The sequence below is a fragment of the Nelumbo lutea genome, chromosome 1 (genome assembly GCF_056320005.1).
Source record: "Nelumbo lutea isolate HS-2025 chromosome 1, American lotus-T2T, whole genome shotgun sequence".
NCBI lineage: Eukaryota > Viridiplantae > Streptophyta > Magnoliopsida > Proteales > Nelumbonaceae > Nelumbo > Nelumbo lutea.
This window is the reverse complement of record NC_142684.1, coordinates 35,983,170-35,999,173: the sequence shown is the minus strand read 5'-3', so window position 1 is coordinate 35,999,173 and position 16,004 is coordinate 35,983,170.

Here is a 16,004-nt window from a genome sequence, read left to right as displayed (position 1 = left end):
ATAAAAGAGGTTCAGATGCTGACTAACCGGATAGCCGCTTTGAGTCGCTTCATGTCCAAGTCGGCAAATCGCTGCCTACCCTTTATCAAAGCCATAAAAAAGAATAAGGACTTCGAATGGACTGCAGAATGTCAACTCGCCTTCAACAAGCTAAAAAGATACTTAGGTGCCACCCCAGTTTTAACTCGACCCGAGGAAGGGGACGTATTAAAGCTGTACCTCTCCAAGAGCGACGTATTAAAGTTGTACCTCTCCAAGATCACCTTCAACAAGCTAATCATAGCAGCTTGCAAGCTTTGTCCGTATTTCCAGGTCCACGCTATCATCGTCCTCACCAACAAACCTCTAAGGTAGATTCTACTCAAACCCAAGGTGTCTGGCAGATTGACGAAGTGGTCTATCAAACTAAGCGAGTATGATATCCGATATTAACCTCGGACTGCAATCAAACCCAAGGCTTGGCCGATTTTGTAGCGAAATGCATGCTCAGTATCGTGACCCTTGAGCTGGCCAAGCTCAAACACACAATGGGAGCTTCAACCAGCGTGGCACCAGTCCCGGATAGAGTAGGACCGACCTAGGACGAGGAGACCTACATTCTCCATGTTGACGACTCGTCCAACCAATAGGGAAGTGGTGCAGGACTGATTCTGTACGGCCCGAGTGAGGTTAAGCTGGAATACGCTCTCCGGTTTGGATTCGCCATCAAACAATGAAACAGAGTACGAAGCATTGGTCATCGGGTTAACCCTAGCAAGGGAAATGAAAGCAAAAAACCTTGTCATATGCAGCGACTCACAGCTAGTAGTCAACCAAGTCACCGGTGAGTACGAAGCCCATGACCTCACTATGGTTGCTTACTTGGCCAAAGTCAGAGAGATCCTGCACGGCTTCGTCTTCTACTTCATCAGACAGATTTCGAGGTCCAAGAACGCTGAGATCGACGCCTTGTCTCGATTAGCTAGCACAAGCAGTAACACCGTGCGGACTGTGTACATAGAGGACTTACCTCGGCGTAGCATTCTCAGGGGGCAGAAGAGGTCGCTCTCGTAGCACAAGCGGAACCGAGCTGGATCGACCCACTCGTAAGTTATCTGCTTCACGGGACTCTACCTGCAGAACGCAATGTGGCCCGAAGGGTAGAGCGCCAGTAAGCTAAGTATGTCCTTATTGACGGACAACTGTACAGAAGATCGTTCACGCTCCCCTACCTGCACTGCTTGCGACCTTCAAAGGCCGAGCATGTACTCCACAACACCTATGAAGGCTTGTGCGGTGGACACTTGGGGGGGCAGAGCTCTCGCACAGAAAGCATTGCGGCAAGGCTATTACTGGCCCACGATGAAGGAAGATGCATTCGAGCTCGTCAAGAAGTGTGGCAGGTGTTAGAGGCACGCGAACATCCACCATCAACCTATGGTTGATCTGAAATACCTCACTAGCCCATGGCCCTTCGCATAGTGGGGAATCGACATCCTTGGCCCATTCCCGCCAATGACAGGACAGAGGAGATTTTTGGTCATAGTATTAGACTACTTTATGAAGTGGGTGGAAGTCGAACCTTTGGTAATGATCACAGCCTGCAACATACAGAATTTCTTCTGGAAAAACATAGATGTCGTTTCGGACTACCTCGGGTACTTATCTCTGACAATGGAAAGCAGTTTGAGGATATCAAGTTTCAAAATTGGTGTGCTGAAATGGGAATTCAACAAAATTTCACCTCGGTGGCACACCCCCAGGAAAAAGGGCAAGCAGAAGTCACCGATAGACCAATACTTCACGGACTGAAAGCTCGTTTAGCTCGAGCCAAGGGGTTGTGGGTAGACGAATTGCCCAGTGTCCTCTAGGCTTATCGAACTACCATTAAGACCGCCATAGGTGAAACCCCTTTCAACCTCTCACTTATGGCACAAGAAGCGGTGATCCCAACGGAAATCGAGGTGCCCACACTACGGTTGGAGGCTTATGACAAGGAGATGAATGATGACGAGTTCTGTACCAACCTAGACCTAGTAGAAGAGGTACGAGGCCTGGCTTACATTCGGACTACAGCTTACCAACAAAGAGTAGCTCGGTACTATAACGCCCGGGTCAAAAAATAACTCTTCTACGTCGGTGACCTAGTTCTCTGGAAGGTTATGGAACCTGAGCTTAGCGTTGGTAAGCTCAGACCAAATTGGGAAGGTTCGTATCGAGTAAGACGGGTGTTCGGGGAAGACACGTATGAGCTCGAGACTTTGGAAGGGAAGCAGGTACCTCGAGCATGGAATATCGAAAACCTGAGAAGATACTACTTGTGATGACCGAACTTGTCAAAAAGGATCACCGAACTGGAGAGAGAACTGCGAGTCACTCCCAGAAGCCTAAAGGCCATGGTGTTGAGCTAACGCAAGACCTCGGCACTACGATAAGTCCTAGTCGCCTCTTCGGCATAGACAGATAAGTCCTAGCCGCCTCTTCGGCATAGGTGGAGAAGTCCCAGTTGCCTCTTCAGCATAGGTAGATAAGTCCTAGTCGCCTCTTCGACATAGGTAGACAATTCCTAGTCGCCTCTTTGGCATAGGCAGACAAGTCCTAGTCGCCTCTTCAACATAGGCAAACTAGTTCTCACGCCTGAGGCATAGACAGTTCAGATACAAACCCTACGATGTCTAGCCCACCTCGGCGTATAACAACAAGTTAATCCCATTTGAAGTAGGCCTGATGGCTCAACACTAAGGGATAACCAACACTTAAGTGAGTAGACCGTGTGTAGACAAGTCATGTATATACCCTATAATGTCTGCCCACCTCGACATACGATGGTACAAAGTTATCCCTAGTTGGAGTCCAACTCGTTATCTCGACAATTCAGGGTAACCTACACTTAGAAAAAAGCTCACTCATAATTGGTTTAGTTCGCCAGTTCGGGATTTATCTACACTTAGATAAAAAATTGCACACAAAAATTGCAGAAAACATTTGTATTTCATTGATGTGGAATTTTGGATACAAAAAAAAATTACAATAGACTGAGCTTGGTGTATTACAGAAGGGGGTCCAAGAAAAGAGGCATCTAGTCACTTCGAGGCTCCTCGTCCTTACTGGAGGCTTCGGTAGGAGGATACGTCTCCATGCAGCTCTCGCCAGCACCATTCTCCTCATCTTCATCGAGTAGGTCGCCGTCACTTTCTGCTTCGAAGTCCAGATCTTGGGTAGCTTCGACAGCCATCTCCTCTGTGATCCTTGAGGTAGTTATGACACTAAGGTCAAGCTGGGGAAATTCACGTCGGGTTAACCACCTGCTAAGTTTGAATCCTTTGCGGTAGCTTGCCATCCCTACCTCAACCATCTCATTCTGAAACTCCTCTAAGGACTTGTACTCCTCGACAGCCTTAGCCTTGGCCTCCTCCATTGCCTCAAGAAGTAGCTCAGTTCGTTCCTTCACATGGACCTCGAGGTTCTCCACCTCCCTCTTCAATGCAGCCTCACGCTCCTCGAGCTCCTTCACGGGGACCTCGAGGTTCTCCGCGCATCTTTCTTTAGCTGGTTATTCTCGTTGCAAGCTAAGTTCAGTTCGCCGTGAGCTTTCCAGGAAGACTCCTTGGCTTTGAGGGCCTGCTTCAAGTTTACCTCGGACTGATAAGCCAAGGCATGGATGGTGGAATTCACTTGCCAAAGAGAAGAAAATAAGCGTCAATATACAAAATCCAAGTACAAGACAGATTGAAGAGACAAGTCCGAGAACTTTCCACCATGCACTAAGTAGTCGCTCGGGCTCCGAGCTGAGCAACTGGTAATTTAGCCCAACTAGCGACCTCCTCAGCAAATATTGCGCCCTTGCTCTTGAGAATGCCGAATTTTGGAGTCAAAATACTTTGAATTGCGTCGTCATTGTCTGAAGAAGCAGCAGCTACAGGGATGGGCTCCAAAGATGTAGCCTCCTCGGGCACGCGGGATGGGGAGGGCTTGCCTGAATCATCTTCGACCAGGTCTATTACAGGAGGCTGATCGGCGGTTGATGGCTGCTCGGGCTCTGGAACGGCAGTTGGTGGGGGCTCAACGCGAGCCTTCTTGGTGGCTCTCTTCTTCTTCCCCTTCTTCATGCTCCCGAAGAGTTCATTGGCGGGGATATCCATGATAGTTGCGACGAGAAATGAGCTGTCAGATGCAGTACCGAAGTAAAACAAAGAGAAAGTACGACAAACAGTGACCTACAAGGACTTACACCGGCCTGCACGAGCTTCTCCTTGGTCATGAAGTCTTCGAACTTTAGACCGACCTCCGCCCTCTAGTGAGTCAGGAAAGGCCACCCCTCATTGTTGCAGACCACGAAATAGCACCTCTTCTAGGCAGGGACCTTGTTAAGAAGCTCATGCAAAAGTTTGAAGCCAGGACGAGGTGATAGATAGTAAGTTCGCCTATGCTCGAGAAAAACACAAGACGAATTCTTCTTTATGGAAAGGATAGAAGAAAAAATGTCGAGGTCAAAGGGAAGATAATCGTGAAAAAGTGAAATGGTCCCTACAACGTTGCGGATAGAGTTCAGGTGTAACTGATCTATGGTGATGTTGAAAAACTTTACGATCTCAACTATGAGAGGGTGAAATGGAAGGCGAATACCAGCTGCGAGCTGCTCCTCGAATATCATGATCTCGTCATGACCGTGGTCCCAAGGGAAGTTACATAAGGGGATGCTATATACAAAGTTGTTGGGAAGTCTGTACCGAGCTACTAGGGTTAGGAGCCTGTCCGCCGTCATTGTCGACGGGCCGAAGTTTTCTGGTAGCCAACCTCGATGTGAGGTGGAAGCCAGGTTGCCTGAGGCCTCTCGCTCTCATCGAGGTGAGTTCATCTCGGGAGGACCGTGGACCGCATCCTGGCCCGAAGTAACCTCCTTGGTAGGACGAAGACCCACGGCCTGAGCCGAGGTACCAGTGGATTCACCACTCTCGTCTAAGAGACTATCAAAACTAAAACTAGACATGCTAAAAAGACACGAAATTGAAAAGAAAAAAGCAAAGGAAGACTCACCAAAAGAAAGACCGAAGAAAGGAAAACGACCTCAAAGATTGCGGATTTGCGGACTTGTGGCGAAGAAAATGTGCCCCTTGGCCCCTATTTAAAGCCAGTGTATCCTGGGATCAACAATCGAGACGATCCAACGGCTCCTAGGAAAACCGGTTGCATGACCCCCGAGGTTGAAATCGATTTAGCACATGTTTTCACGTCCGTGGAGTTTATAAAACGGCGTGACGTCTGCGCATAACTTAGACGCGAATGGGTATTTCCTAGTTGAGTTGGGCGGTCGAATAGGTCCGACCAACAATTCACCCGTCAAGCCGCCTAGACCTCGTGCCAAATCCACCTGGACTTGTCATGAACTCCCCGCATTGGGTTGAGACCCCTTGCTCGGGGAGTGGGGGGCAATTGATGAATGGTGATTTGGCCCGACCTAGCGGGAAGGGGACACGTTGACGCGACCTGATTAAGAGATGACAGCTCAACCCGGCAAGCCTAGTTCGTAACATTTGTGCTCGGGCATTCGGCCACCTCAGCCCAAAACTCACCTCGGCGTCTAGGCATCTCGACATCCAATCCAGTTCGGAATTAAAGAATCAAAGTATCAGCTCAGGCCTAACAACCGGAATCGCCATGTAACCGTCTCAAGAGGTCTCTCCAATAGATCCTGAATCTCTCGAGATCACAATGAGCTAATGGATCCCAAGTTACTCGAGATCACGATGAGCTAACAAACCCCGACTTTTCCGAGATCACGATAAAGACTCATCCTAGTTCCGCCAAAGTCGGAAGTGAAATGATAAGCCTTATCTTATGAACCCCTAAGTCCATCAATATGGGCTCTAAATGGGCCCAACATTTACACTAAATGGTCATTGAGTCCAGCCATCTTATGAAGGCCCAAGGACAATGGTCTTAAGTGAGATTAGCCCATCAGGTATAAAAGCCCTAAATGGTTTTATACTTAACCACTCAACCCTTAATGATCAAACATTATTCGACAAGAGAGGACCTCTCCCTCGGCTACAAGGTACAGTGTTGCACTTCTGCTCGAATGGATCCCAAGAATTAAAACATTTTGCAAAACAAATCTCAAACACGGTTGAAATTGACTACCGACAGTTTTGGTTTCCATAAGAGAGAGTGTAGTCGCCGATCATTCACTTTGTTCGACAAAGAGGCTGATCCTATCTTTATGATCACCCACTTGAGTGAATTATCAAACTACCCCAACATACCCAGGTTTTGATCCCTAAAGGATATCACTGATTGGCATATCAAAGACAACCTAATCTGACACCCGGTGCAATACCTTAATTGAGTTTAGAGGTTAAGTGTAACTTTCCAGTTTTGCCTACCAGTCTCTAAGGTTCAGGGCATAATTGGGAAATGGTTTGGGTTTAGTGTTTTAAGCAAACACATACTACATATGCTTCGGGTTTAACCCTAGCAGCTGAGACAATCTACCCCAACCAACTTGACAGCACATTAGTGTTAGCTTTAATAGGATAAGTCTCCCCAGGTCTATCTGAACATTCTAAACTAACACAAGTCTTATATATATCTATTTTAATTACAAGTAGATAAAAACATACATTGTATAACCGTTAGAGTGTGATGCATCGGCCAAATACGCCTATACATCAATAAGCAAACGTATGCAAAAATACAAGGCCCTTTACATTGTTTGGTAACCAAAAGAATTAAACGCAAGTGGGTATTGTAATCCAGCACTTAAACCGCTGCACTTTTGATATGAAACGTACATATTTCATCTTTGTAAAGGGCAGCTTTTTGAAAAATATCAAGAAAGGGCAGTGGCACTGTTCATCGTCTTCCTCTGCATATTCATCCTACTTACCTCTACGATCTCTCTCTACCAGGAGAACCGCCGTATGTATTCATCGTCTTCCTCTGGTCATATGATTCTTCTCTTGTTTAGTCTTATCCACACAACAGCCGTATGTTCCATCGTCTCTTGGTTTAGTCTTGTCCAATGTTACGCACTGTTCATACGTAGAGGAACCGCCGTATGATGGGAACTTGAGAACTTGGTCGTATGATTCTTCTTGGCCAAGTTACCTCTACGATCTCTACCAGGAGACGATGAACAGTGCGTAACTTTGCACTGTTCCTCTGCGTACGTATTCATCCTCCCAAAATCAGGATGCTCAACACGAGAACCGCCGTTCCTGCGATTGTAAAAGGCGTGTCCTTTTTCCCCTTTCTACGTTTTCAAATCCAATCTCATCGACCAAAGCGGTTTTCAAATCCAATCTCATCGACGTAAAAGGCGCATCCGATACAGAAACCTGAATGCTTTCAGTGGCTGTAAAAAGCTGCGTCCTTTTTCCCGCACGAGAGAGCAAAGAACGAAGGGAAGAGGAAGACGATGAACAGTGTCATTGCCCTCTCATTGCCCTTCCTTGATATTTAAAAAAAATGTTACTTTATTTTGATTATTTTATAAAAATATTATCTTTCGATATTCAGGGCAAAAAATTGCCCTTTTCAGAAAAAAAAAATCCTAAAAAAATGGAAAAAGTAAAAAAACACACGACTGAATTCAATTACCGGAAAGTGGAAACCCATTGTATTACCAAAAAAAGTGGGCCGAAACCCATTCCTGGAACCCGAGCCCTCGTGGTCGCGGGACCACAGTTGTCGTAACTTGGGTGGTACACTTTCACTTTTTTCCCATCCCACAGGATTTCAAAACAAAACTAGTGGCTTCATCCATGGTATCTCTTTTACCAAATAAAGAAAAAAAATCCACGGTATCAGGTGCATCCGTGTTTTATTTTTCTTTATTTTATTTTTTTATTATTTTGGGTTAAAGCAGTGTCGGGGCGAGGCGAAGGAATTCCCTGCATAATGGGGATTAATTCGATTCGATGTATGCATTCTCAATAACGATTAATAACACCGTGATTAGCCTGAGAGCGGGAGGGGGTGACGGGATGCAGTTGTATAGAAACTTTTCTAATCGGGAGGACAATTCCAATTCCTTCCCCTAAACCGGAATCGGAATTCTCTGGTTTTCTTATTTTCTCTCTAAAACTTTCTTTCTACGAATAAGAAAAAGTGTTTTCCTGTTCTATCTAACAAAATACTTTATTTTATTTGATAAAACGGAAGAGGATTCTTTTTAATTTTTACCATTTTTTGGGAGCATCGTCATGACAGAATGCCCTAAGGGGGGGAATCTGGAACATTTTCGTGTCTTTAATGGAGGAGGGAGAATAATGCATTTGACAGGAAGGATTATCATTGATAGGATGATTCACTGATTCTGAATGGGCTTGAAGCCCTTTTTCTTTTCTTTTGCTTAAAGAGTTACAGCCGAATAAATAATCAAAATTGAATCTCCCCATAAGTAATCAAAAGGGGGAGGACAAAAAATCCAAAATCCAAACCCCTGTGCCACGTAATGTGGCGAGGCTTTTCCAGCTTCTCCTTGCAAGGTTGCAAAATTGCAATTCCAAATGGAGAAGGAGATGCATTTGACAGGAAGGATTATCATTGATAGGATGATTCACTGATTCTGAATGGGCTTGAAGCCCTTTTTCTTTTCTTTTGCTTAAAGAGTTACAGCCGAATAAATAATCAAAATTGAATCTCCCCATAAGTAATCAAAAGGGGGAGGACAAAAAATCCAAAATCCAAACCCCTGTGCCACGTAATGTGGCGAGGCTTTTCCAGCTTCTCCTTGCAAGGTTGCAAAATTGCAATTCCAAATGGAGAAGGAGATGCATTTGACAGGAAGGATTATCATTGATAGGATGATTCACTGATTCTGAATGGGCTTAAAGCCCTTTTTCTTTTCGTTTGCTTAAAGAGTTACAGCCGAATAAATAATCAAAACCCCTGTGCCACGTAATGAAACTTTGTACAATGTGGCGAGGCTTTTCCAGCTTCTGCTTGCAAGGTTGCAAAATTGCAATTCCAAATGGAGAAATAGAGAGGTCGGTCTCGGTCTACCAGCACTGATCGGTTTCCCACCTTCGCGTCTGACCAGAGAAACCAGTGGCCATAGCAGCTGCGTAGCTAAACCGCCTTGTAGAACCAATCGAAAGATCATAGCGGGCCCTAGCCATCGGATCGGATAACGTGGCATAGGCGTTGTGGATTTCGATAAAATCAGAAGCATCGGGCTCCAAGGACAAAGAGGCGTCCGGGTGATACTGCTTTGCTAAACTCCGGTAAGCGGCCTTGATCTCAATCGGCGAGGCAGTTTCCTTGACACGCAGTATCTGGTAAAGGTTGGCTGATTTCTTCACCGCATCGGCCCTTGTTCTTGTGGCGGTCTGCGCAAACGCTTGAATCGCGGTTTTAGACGGACCACGGGAGGTGAAAGAGATGGAACGGTGAGATCTGGAGGCCCCGATGGCGGAAATGCGATTTTCCGTCGGGAACAGGGTGGAGTTCCCGGTAGAGAAAGCTAGGGTTCCAGACATTGAATAATAATAACAGAGCGCGAGAGAGAAAGATTTTGATTTGCCTTTTAGGGTTTGGCCGGTTGGGTAGATAGAAGTTGAAAAGCGGAGAAAATTTTTAGGGAAGAAAGGGGGGAGGAAGAGTGACTTTATAAGGGAAGGAGAGAGGAGCGATGGAGGCGGTTTTGGATTGTAGTGAGAGGGTGGGAAGTAGAGAGGCAATGGGCGCCTGCCTATTTGCGCCTTTACTGCCTGTTTTTTTAGGCTTTGGCTTTTAGCACGCACGCTGTTCGGTGAAAACCGTTTCTGTGTTGTGTGGTGAGTGATGACTGGTGACCCTGGTGCTTACTGGTGACCCTGGTGCTTGATGGTGACCAGTGGGTGCGCAATTAGATTACTAATTGGCTAAAAGGCTCGGCTATCACAGTCTCACTCACCCGAGACCCGACTTGGGCTAGCCATTCACAGTTTAGAAAATGTGGTCCGCGCAGAAGAAGATTACAAAATCGAAGTGGCCATTACAATTACCAAATACCAACCAAATGGGACTCGCGTCGAATAGGCCGGTGATCAAACCAAAAAAATTCTTCCCGACTTGTTTTAGCATAAGGCGCCAAAACATGTTAATGGGCCGGGTTCGGGTTTTAACTTTGTCAAAATTTTAATTACTAGGCCCTGAATTCCGAGCCTGAAACAGAATAAAATTGTGCCTAAAGTCAAGCTCATGAACATGTGGCATGTTATGAATCAATTTTGGTTGATGTATCGATTTTTTGGTTAAGTAATTCATCATTTGGTCTGCTTTCAATTGATCGATGATTCAGGTTGAAGTGGAGAACTTTGGCTGCCTACCTGCCTATGAGGTGCCGAACTGCCTGTGAGGTGTCGAGCTGCCTAGGTGGCAAGTTGTTGTGAAGAGCCGAACTGCCCAGGTGCAGGGCTGCCTATGAGGTGCTGAACTAACTAGGTCTCAAGCTGCCTATGAGGTGGCGAGCTAAATTGATGAGCTTCGTTGCTCTTTAGAGACCTGCAATGAACCAAATGTCAGAGGACCCAAGGTGGCTAACCCGGCGAGGTCGCTTCGATGCTTAAGTTAGTACTCTCATAATAGATTGTGAGCTAAAAATCACAAAGTATGAGAGCTAGAATTTTCTTTCTTGCTTACCTCCCTTGCTTATGGGGTTGGTGCCTTTATATAGGCATTGTTTGGCGTAGGCTTCACGCACCATATCCAAGATTTATGCAAGGCCATCTAAGTGGGTTGAGATTCCTAGAGGTAACCATCATGCACGTTGACCACCCTCCAAATCTTCGGCACGTGGGCCAATTTCCAAAGATCGTGGGAGTGTTTGGATATACATGCCGAATTCGTCGACGAGCACGTCTTGCAAGTTGCCAGGTCGCGCCTAGGCTATGCCGCCAGGTCACGCTAGGGCCAGGGCTAGGCGGCTAGGCCACGCTTGGGCCGCCAGGTGGGACACCATCAACTTGGCTAAGGCAAGTTGTTGCCAAAGTGGTTTCGGGTGTCACCTATTTGTTTTGATGTGCCATGTGTCAATATCATTAGAGGGCCAAATCCGCCCTCATCATTTGCCCCCCACTCCCGAGCCGAAAGTAACTCGACGAAGAGTGTAGATTTCTCCTTTTGGCTTGGAATGAATAATCCGATGAGCTCGTAAGCGTTGATTCAATTCCTTAGGCTCTGGGAGCGACTCACAGTCCGCTCCTTGATTTTGCCCATGTCGAAGAGGCGACTGGGTCTTATATGGTGGGGAGGTCTTCGCTAGTTCGGTATTTTGGCCCTTAGGCTCTGGAAGCGACTCTAGTCCACTCTCCTTGATTTTTTCCATGCCAAAGAGGCGATTGGGTCTTATGTGGTATTTTAGCCCTTAGGCTCTAGGAGCGACTCGTAGTCCACTCTCCTTGATCTTTGATTTTGCCCATGCCGAAGAGGCGACTAGGACTTGTAGTGCCGATGTCTTTTATCAGTTCGCCAGTTCGAGCCTGGGCCAGGCCACCATGTTGCACCAGAGCTAGGTCGCCAGGCCACGCCCGTGCTAAGCCACCAGCTCGCGCCAGAGCCAGGCCGTCAGGCCGTGCCTGTGCCAGGCTGCTAGCTCGCACCTGGACCGTCTTAGTGCTATGATTGCGCTGCATCAGCCTCGTGATGCCGATCACCCACTCCTACAAGAAGCTACTAGGAGTTCGACCTACGGGGGCAGCACTACTAACTTTAGGTCGCTAGCTCGCACTAGAGCCTTAGAAGGCTCGATTAGCAAGGGCACTCATGTAGTCCGTTGGCCGCCAATTCCCGCGGAAGCCACAGTGGGCTCATCTTTGTAGGGGGGACCTTGTGAAGAGGATTGATGAGGTTTTATCTGAATTGAAAGTAAAGTTGATAGAGCTGCTTAGTTTGTTAGCACTTCATGCATTTTGAGTAAAAAAAAATGGAAACTATAAAGCGAGAGCTCTAGTTTCTAAAAAATGAGGACTTAGCTTTCTAGAAGAAGAGGGCTTAGCCTTTTAGAGGATGAGAACTTCACTTTTTGTAGCGTTTCCCACAGACGGCGCCAATTGATGAATCAATTTTTGTTAATGTATCGATTTTTTGGCTAAGCACCTCATCATTTGGTATGCTTCCAAGTGGTGGATGATTCAGGCCGAAGTGGAGAACTTTGGCTGTGTAGCTACCCATGAGGTGTCGAGCTGCCTGTGAGGTGTCAATCTGCCTGTGAGGTGCCGAGCTGCCTAGGTGGCGAGCTGCCTGTGAGGCGCCGAACTGCCTAGGTGTAGGGCTGCCTATGAGGTGCTGAACTGACCAGGTGCCGAGCTGCCTATGAGGTGCTGGGCTGACCAGGTGGCGAGCTGAATTGATGAGCTTTGTTGCTCTTTAGAGACCTGCAAGGAACTAAATGTCAGAGGACCTAGGGTAGCTAACCTGGCGAGGTCGCTTCGATGCTTAAGTCAGTACTCTCATAATAGACTGCGAGCTAAAAATCACAAAGTATGAGGGCTAGACTTTTCTTACTTGCTTACCTCCCTTGCTTCTGGGGTTGGTGCCCTTTATATAGGCATTGTTTGACGTGGGGTTCACACACCATATTCGAGATTTTTGCGAGGTCGTCTAAATGGGTTGAGATTCCTGGAGGTAACCGTCATGCACATTGACCACCCTCCAGATCATTCGGCACGTGGTCCAACTTCCAAGGATCATGGGGGTGTTTGGATATGCATGCCGAATTTATCAGCGAGCACGTCTTGCAAGTCGCCAAGTTGGTGCATGTGCCAGGTTGCCAGGTTGCTATGTCGCACCAAGTGGGACACCATTGGTTAAGACAAGTTGTTGCCAAAGTGGTTCCGGGTGCCACCTATTTGTTCCAAGGTGCCATGTGTCACAATATCATTGCAGAGCCAAATGCACCCTCATCATATACAAAATTAAAATAGAAACTGTCTAAAATTCACTATCACTTTTTAGTATTTCTTTTAAGTTCATTATAAATTTATAATTTTTAAAAATGTTTATGGACTTTAAATTTATTATTACTTTTCAAAATGTAACCCCATCTCAGTAACTTTTTGTTTTCCAAAATCTACTATCCATTAGATCACCATTAATATTTATTCTCATAAATTGTCCACGTTAGCATAAATGTAAATTTTATGATTGAGACGTGTATATATATATATATTTGGTCAATGCACCAGTTATTGACATGTGGCATTGCCCAAGGGTACTATTATCATTCTGCACTCGTTATCATGTTCTCGGTGCATTTGCTCCCCAATACACTTATGAAGAGATAGTGATCGGCCAACGTCTCTCTAATTGCTTTCTTCATGATCATAATTTATGGGATGGTTATTCACTGCTCATCGGTGACTCCAACTATAAAGGATGCACCGCAGCCTAATGTATACTCGTTAATTAATCTCCTGTTGTAACCTTGACTTTCCTTTTAACCCTCGACTAACATTGTCATTGGAATCTCGCCTTTGGAGACATTCTCAAGCCTGTAACGTTTTTCACTCTTAATAGGTAGAACTCTCAATCTTCAAATTTCTAAAATTACTAAACTACCCTCGGCTCTAAATTTGGCTAGCTTGGATTTCAGAAATTATATGAAAAACCTGCCAAGGTATCAAGCTAGGAGGATCGTTTAAGCCATTGATCAGCGAAAGGAAATCAGAGAACCATATTTATTAGATAAATTAGCTAGAAAACGTAGCCTTCCTGTATTACCTGAATCCGAGATGTTGTAGTGGCTGGGGATTATAAGTGGTTTAGATGGGCAATCTTTCGTCTTTTTGAGGTGTGGACCCAGTTCGTGTGGGCTGTGACCTGTGAGGAGGCCTCATACATGTTGGAAAATTCTGCTCTAATCATTTTTATATCCTGATGTTAATTGATAGGACGGGCAGCTAATACTATTTTTAAGTATAACATTAGTGCAAATTAATATTAATATTAAATGGCACCAATTCACCAAACAAATCATGTAACGTAATTATAATCAAATGAGAAGTGAGAGGTCAGAGGCTGTATTTTTTGAGATCGGCTTCAGTAATCCGTTTTAATACTATTCGAACAGTTTTTATAATCCTGCACTGGAATATCTTTGTACTTCGATATTTTCGATAAAAGGATATAATGGCTGTTGGAACGGGTTCTGCACTGACTGAATCCGGTTTCGTATTTTTCACTGTTTTGTTGAAAGTATCAGGCGAGTGACACCTCTCACCGCCCCCGACATTGCAATGACTATGGGTTGGGTTTTTTGAGTCTTAGACCTTGTTTGGTTTGCGGAAATAGGGATTTAGAATCAAAATTAGAATGGGCTATTCTGATTTCAATTATTTGATTGGATGAAATCCGAATTTCATTCCTATTTTTATTAGAATGATATTCTCTTATTTAAAGGAATGGTCATTCTCTGCTTTGGGAATGAAATCCATTTTTTATTAATTCTCATTTTCATTTCCATTCTCATTAATTTTAATTTTGAAGGGTTTCAATTCTGATTCCGATTCCAACTATAAACCAAACTCTTAATTCTATAATCTGACAGCTGGATGATGCCGTGGCAATGCCTCTTTTCAAAATGAAAATTAAGGCTGCAACTTGGGCCAAATTGGCCCAAACCCAACCCAAAAAAAGTTGGGTTGGGTTGGGTCGGGTTGATGTTTAGATTAGGGTTAGGGTTGAAATTCATGAACCCGACTTTATTTTGGGTTGGTTAGGGTTGACCCCTTGACCAACCCGAACCTGACTCAATAGTACATGACATATATAAATATATGTTATATGTATTATATAACATACATTGACTTATTTAGATTCATGATATTTGTATAACCCCCACCACATGGTATCATGTATTTCTTTTAAGATAATCACTATAGTTAATCCTAATCAGAAAGACTAAAACCTTAATAACATTATTTTATGTTGTTTGGAAAATTTTTGTTGTATTGTAAGTCATAACTCATAATAAACTATAATCATTTCTAACACTTGTTTTTTCTGAATTTTGTACCATAAAAACAAAAAAAAAAATTAACATTAATAAACAAATACTAATGAAAATATAGGATTAACATATGTAGTGAAAGTTGAGTTAATATCTAAAATTGAGAAATTCTATGAGATTTCAAGGGATGGGAAAAAGGTTGGGTTGGGCCCAACCTGAACCCAACCCAACCCAAAATTGACTTTGAATTGAATTGAATTGAATTAGGATTAAAGTAATTTAGTTAGAGTTGAATTGATGAGGTCGAAGGTCAGGTTGAATTAAGGTTATAGTTAAAGTTTAGAACTTAGAATTGAGCTAGGATTGACCTCAACTTAACCGAACCCGACCAAACTTGCAGCCCTAATGAAAATGCATTGCTCAATACTCGTATGGGACACTGTCATACTACGTATCATACACACGCCCTCACGTACACACGCAAATTACACGACAAAATAAAATTACACTGTACACTTACAACATACGCGTTTTCTACCTTCCGGCCACCTGAATTGTCGCTTCCCTTTTTACTTTATAAAATCTAAAAGCTTAAAGAAGGAACACATGGCTCCTTTTCATGTTATTCAATTCAGTTTTATCCGTTGGGGGCTCTCCAGTTCAATTTAAGTGGGCCCGCCTTATATAGCAAAAAATTGACATGAACGTGATCGGTTACCCTTTCGCTATTTCTCTTTTTTCTTTTTTTGCTTTCTCTCTCTAATAGTGAGACAGGACTCTTATTAAAGTGATTGAGGTAAAATGTCAGTATCGAGTCTCCATCACGCGTCAACATCCAACATTCAAGATTTTTAAAATCGGACCGGAGAAATAACCGTTCTGGTCCGATTCCCAAGTCAAAGGGTTCGGTTGTTCGGTCTGAATGAATGATTATTTTGATAAAAAATTAAAAAAATTTAAAATTTAGAAAAAAGTTAAAAACTAAAAAAATTAAAAAATTAAAAACTATTATTTGAGTCGATGGTTCAATAATTCGGTTGCCACTCAAAAAAAAAAATTCAATTGCCACAGTTCATTGACCGAATCAATTATT